A 6,769-nucleotide genomic window follows, 5' to 3' on the forward strand; every position below is an offset into this window, starting at 1 on the left:
ATATTTCTTTGTCATCTAATTTTGTCAAACTTACTGTGTTTGTGATATCCCTTCTGCAGGCTGCAGTATCATAGTTCCTCTTGCTTCTGGTGTCTGCCTCCTTGTGGGTGAAGTTGGTCCAGAGGTTTGTGCCATTTTCCCCTTGATAGTCAGTTTCATTGGTGTTGTGATGATCAGTGCCTGTCCTAGATATTGAGCTGGGACCTCCCCTTGCTCTTGGTTGTCAATGTCCTATCACAGGTGGCACCTGCTCCCTAGTTGTTTTAGTGCAGGCCCCCAGATCTGTTCCTTAGCTGTGATTCTGATCTGCAGTGTTAGGTAGGTGGAGTTGGAGTACACCCACTGGGAGAGGGCACTGAGTTTTCCTCCTTTGGAGTTGTTCACCAGTGAATGTGCTCTATTGTGTCCTGTTTCACTCATTGTGCAGGCTCACAAAGTGTACTGTTGTTGGCACTGCTCTCAGTCCTGCCTTAACTGGGGGTATGCAAGAAATTTGCCCTGGTGACTCTCAGGCATTATTTTCACCTGGCCACTGGTACAGGTCCACTGAGGTCAGTTCCCAGGACTGCAGTAGTCATGCACCTGGACCTGCTGTGGGAGCTATGGAGGCAGCTTGAACTCTAGTCTGGCCCTACCCCCATGTGTATGTGCCCACAAAGCCAACAGCTGCTAAAGCCAGACCCATCTTAGCTGCAAGAGTACTTGTCCTTTTGGATGTTTTGCAGGTGCTGAATTTAGGAGGCTGTCAGCAGTGGTGTAACTCTGCAGTTCACACAGCCATGAGGAGAGTTTTCAGCTCTTCTTCCTTAGTCACATAGCCCCTGGGGCTCAGCAGTGTTTCACCTCCTCCTCTGGGGGAATTTCCTAGAGAAGGGAGCTATCTGCACCCTCCTAGGATAGGGGGATGGGTCTCAGAACCCACTGGCAGATTTCCTAGTAGTGAGAGTTATCCACACTCCCGGGACAGCAGGAGAAGTTCTGGCACCTACTGATGGATTTTCTAGTTGGGGAAGATATCCACACCCTCCTCAGACAGTGAGGTAGGTCCCAGCACCCCTTGTTGGATTTCCTAGTAGTGAGAGGTTTCCACGCAGACTTGGGACAGTGGGGGCAGGTCCTGGCACTTGCTCTCGGACTTCCTAGTGGGGTGAGTTATCTGTGCCCTCCTGGAACAATGAGGCAGGTCCCGGCATCCGCCAATGGACCTCCTAGTTGCAGAAGCTATCTGTGCCCTCCTTGGACAGCATGGGCATGTCCTGTGACCCGCTGGTGGAATTTCTAGTTATGGGAGCTGTCCACGCCCTTCTGGGTCAGCAGGGGCGGGACATTGCATCTGTCCGTGGGCCTGGAAGAGGTGACCAGTGCCTGCCTCTGAAGCCCAAGATGATGATGGTGACTCACACCCACCCCCAGAGCTCCTGTAGGCAGTGTCCTGTTGCCTGGGAGCACTCACACAGATAGAAGTTCTTATGGTTGTCCCACCCCTAACCTTGTGCACCTCCCAGTATTGGTGTCTTGCCTCACTGGTGGACCCAGGCTTCTTCCTAGTGTACCCTCAGTTGCCATGGCCTGACCTCTTCAGGCTGTTTCTTCACCTAACCCTGGTCTGCTCACTGGGATTGAGCTTCTGAGTCTGAGCTTTAGCACCTGACCCTCACCCTAAATAAAATTGATATTCCTTGCCCCAACACTTCATCTCATCTCTAGATTTATTGGCGAGCAATAGGAGCTTGGACTTGGTAAAACTTCCCTAATCTTGAACTGATTATCCTCTTGGAATTCTACTCTAAATGGAATCATTATCTGCCCCATTTGATCTTTCTTGTAATTATTCTTATCCCCAAACTTGTTCAAGTGTTTTCAACCTTAAAATAAACACAGAAACACCACAATCATTACTCAAAAATCAGCACTATATAAAACTTTATTTTTCCTCTCTTACAACCAAAGTCCTTGAAAAATTTTTCTCCCTTACTGTCTCAGTTTATTAATTCTTCAACTTCTGTTCTTCAACTAAATTCTCACTTCTGCTTTAACCTCTTAAAGAAAATTGCATTTTTAAATAAATCAAATGTATACTTTTCAAACTTAATTTTTGATCTCTTTATAGCATTTTACACTAATAAAGACTTTATTTTCAGTGATTTTTTTTGTGTGTTTGTTAATCAAATTTTTTAAAATTTGAAAATATTTTTTTCAATGTTTAATTTTTTTCTGTATATTGCTTTAAGACTCTTCACAGGGTACTGTAATTAAGTGGGAGTGAAGGGGCTAATCATATGACTTTCATGTATTTCAGAGCAAAGGCCATGTTGAAGGCTTTATCCTGTTAGTGATTGGGATTTACTAAAAGGTTTTTAATTGGATAGTATCTTTATCAACTCTGTGCTTTAGAAGCACTACTATGATATAACTGAAACTGATTCATTCCAACTTTCAGAAGATAAAATGATGATGATTAGTTGAAAAACAATTGAAATATTTCAAAAGGAGTTGACACAGTTCTTAAACAATTTAATAATTATTAAATAATGAGCTGTTAGGCACTTAAAATGATGGGTAAAAAGTTTTAAAAGGACTTTTAAAAGGCTTTCATTTTTTGAGCTGAACATTTCAATGAAGTTGTTCTTAACTGGCTGTGATTTTGCCCCCACAGCCTGGTGACATTGGCAATGTCACAATGATTGCCACAATTGATTGTCATAACTGGGGGAGATGTTACTAACATCTAATTCATAGAAGTCAGATATTCTGACTTTTTGTTATGGCTAAATTTGAGATTACTAATGGATATCTAAGTAAATAAGTTTGATATTGGTTGCATAAATAGTTCTTAGAACTCAAAAGAGAGTTCATGTCTGGAGATATAGATATGGAAACTGATAACATATAGATGATATTTGAAGATTTCAATGAGATTAATCAGTAATAAAATGTGACCAAACACCAACCAGTTTATCACTGAATACAAGGGTGTTAAAATGTGTTAGAAGGCTGCCGAGATATTGATCATTTGAGCCCTCATGATGCATAAGTTGGGTTTAAAGCAGTTATTAGTCCCTGAACCTGTCATCTTCAGGGTTAAGCAATTTTCTTTTAACTAAATGGCCCAAAACAAATATTTTTATTTTCTATATTTTCCACAACGTGGAAAATATTACTAAACACTAATAGCATAGAAGAATGAAAGGTGAGAGGATTAAGGAAGACTGGAATTCAAGGGACCTATCAGAATAGAGGAAAGTGAGAGGAAATTATGAGAAGAGATCAGTTGTGGAAGCAAATAATTAATAGTTAAAAAAAAAAAAGAACATATAAAGATGCTTAAGAGATGTCAATTAAGATAAGAATTTATATATAGTAACTGATTTTAACATGAATAGAGATGTGACTGACACTGAAGTGTGAAGTTCTAATACTGCTTATTGTTGAATGGAATGCCTTATAAATCTATGTAGGGGGAAATGCTTTCTCCCCACTGTACTGGAAAGAGATAAGTTAGAATGAAATTATCCTTTCTTTCTATTTCCCCTTTGTGGTTATTTACTGGGAGAATAAGTTATTTACTGCACTGGTAAGATTTATGTGACTTCTGGGGTTCATTGAACCACATCCAAAATTCCCAACATTTGACATTGGCCTTAAGAGTGGGAAATAGACCACATTTTCCTCTCTCTTCATCTGCTAGTTCACAGATGAGGCAACTATAATTTATTACTGGGTATTGTTTTTATTTATTTATTTATTTATTTATTTATTTATTTATTTTACAGGTGATTTCTAGACTTTAATCATTTTCATAAGTGAAACTTTACTCCCATTGAATAGCAACTCTTCATTCCCCTGCCTTCAGCATTCTATTCTCTGCTTCTATGTGTATAACTATATTCTAAACCACATGAGTGAGTGGAATCATGCAGTATTTGTCCTTCTGTGACTGGCTTATTTCACTAAACATAATTTCCTCATGTTTATCCATTTTACCACTTATGGCAAGAGTTCATTTTTTTTAAGCTAAATAATATTCCATTGCTTGTATAAACCACATTTTCTTTATTCATTCATCTGTCTATAGACATTTAAATTATTTCCATATCTTGGCTATTGTAAATAATGTTGTAATAAACATGAGAGTATAGATAATTCTTATCTATAAGAATCAGTACAGATGCTGATTTTATTTCCTTTGGATAAATATATCCCAAAGTGGAAATAATAGATCATAAGGTAGTTATATTTTTAATTTTTGAGGAACTCCCATGCTGTTTTCCATAGTGGCTAAACCAGTTTACATTCCCACCAAAAGTGTACAAGCTTCCCTTTCCTCTAGAACCTTGCCAATACTTGTTATCTCTTATTTTTTTGATACTAGCCATCCTAGCAGGTGTAAGGTGATAACTTTTTTTTTCATTTCCTTGATTACTAGTAATGTTGAGAATATTTTCATGTACTTATTGGCCAACGTATGTCTTCCGTGGAGAAAGCATATTCAAATTATTTGCCCATTTTTAATAGTTTTTTTTTCCCTATAAGTTGTAAGAATTCCTTTTATATTTTGGATATTAACCTCTTCTCAGATATATGGCTTGCAAATTTTTTCTTCCCATTCAATGGCACTTTTTTTTTTTTGGCTGCATTGGGTCTTCATTGCTGTGCATGGGCTTTCTCTAGTTGTGGCAAGTGAGGGTTACTCTTCATTGTGGTGCATGGGTTTCTCATTGTGATGGCTTCTTTTGTTGCAGAGCACTGGCTCTAAGCTCATGGGCTTCAGTAGTTGCAACACTCAGGCTCAGTAGTTGTGGCACGTGGGCCTTAGAGCACATGGGCTTCAGTAGTTGTGGTGTGTGGGCTCATTAATTGCATCACGTGGGCTCTAGGGCATGCGGGCTTCAGTGATTGTGGAGTGCAGGCTTGGTAGTTGTGGCTCGTGGGCTCTAGAGTGCAGGCTCAGTAGTTGTGACACACAGGCTTAGTTGCTCCACAGCATGTGGGATCTTCCCAGACCAGGGATCAAACCCATGTCCCCTGCATTGGCAGGCCGATTCTTAACCACCGCACCACCAGGGAAGTCCTGGCATTTTTTACAGAATTAGAAAATACAGTTTTAATAATATAAAACTAAAATGGACTCTGAATAGCCAAAACAATTTTTAAGAAAAAGAATAAAACTGAAGACATCACACTTACTAATTTCAAAATATATTACAAAGCTACAGTAAGTAAAACAGTATGGTACTGTCATAAAGACAGACAGAAATCAATAGAACAGAATAGAAAGCTCAGAAATAAATTCACACATGTATGGTCAATTTTGATAAAGGTGCCAAGAATACACAATGAGAAAAAGATAGTCTCTTCAATAAATGTTGCTGAGAAAACTGAATACTCAAATGCAAAAGAATAAATTTGCATACATACTTTATACCATACACAAAAATACACAAATATACAAAATGGATTAAAGACTTAAATGTAAGACCTGAAACTGTAAAACTCCAGAATAAAACATAGGGAAAACCTTCCTAACTTGGGTCTTCACAATGATTTCTTGTATATGACACCAAAAGCATATGGAACCAAAGCAAAAATAGACCAGTGGACTACATCAAAATTTTTGTTCTGATGTATTTATATCATTGTTTAGAACTTCCCTCTTTAATTCAGGCTTAAAAACTCATCCTTTATGACAAAATTCCATAGCTCCATGAATGTGTATAGGTAAATATATTTAGGAACACTTTCATAGCATTGTCTAACCCATAAGTAGATCCTAAGAGATAGGGAAAGGCAAGTGACAGGATGGTCACTTATTTTGGATTAAGGCAGTCCAGGAAAGGCCTTGATGAAGAAGGAAGTGAATGAAATTCTCAGGTGGAGGGGAGATTTATTTAATATCCACTGGAATGATGTTCCATTGCAAATATCTACAGTGAGATTGTCCTCAGTGTATTCTTATCTTGGGTTAACATGGATAGAAGTAAGAGAGAATGATCCAATAGAGTGGGAGGGAGAATTGGATCAAAAAATAAGAACTCTTAATGAGATTCTAAAACATGAATATTAAGAATTAGGAAGACAGAGAAAAAAGAAAAAGTGTACATTCTTAGTATATTGAAAGTTATGATTTCAGAAATACAAATAGAGAACTGCCATCACAAGTAGCCACAATATAACAAATATATATTATTCATATGTCAAAAACACTAATAATATAAAATTCATATCAAATATCTCTATTTGCTAACAAAACATTTCTGTATTAATAAACGTGTCATTTATTTCCTATGTATATGAACACTTCAGCTTCATATGTTTTATTCCATAAAAAAGGAATTAAAACTTAATTCAGTATTCCTCAAAGTGTATTTCACAGAAAAGTAGGTTTTATTAGATGCTTGAAGCAAAGAAATAAAAAAATGTGCATACAGTTAGTCAGAATGAACTACCCAACCAGAGGGATGGATGTTGTCTAACCAAGTTCTTGTGAGAAGGCCCTGGTTTCCCTGATTGCGGTTTAGATTAAATTTGCTCTCATCTGCTGAGTTGGACAGCAAGTTTCACCACTCAACATCAGTGTTTCTGTTTTACTGCTGGGCTGTCATGTGTCACTTGATTCATCCTAATCTATGAAACGTCAATGTTAACCACTGACTGCAAAAGGTCTGGAGTGAAGGGATGAAACAAAGGCTTGCAATTTCAATTTGCAGGATGTTGCTGCAATTATAATACTGAGCCTCTTATTAAAAACTAAGTGGGTTTTGCCCTGTAC

The sequence above is a fragment of the Eubalaena glacialis genome, chromosome 16 (assembly GCF_028564815.1).
Source record: "Eubalaena glacialis isolate mEubGla1 chromosome 16, mEubGla1.1.hap2.+ XY, whole genome shotgun sequence".
Classification (NCBI taxonomy): domain Eukaryota; kingdom Metazoa; phylum Chordata; class Mammalia; order Artiodactyla; family Balaenidae; genus Eubalaena; species Eubalaena glacialis.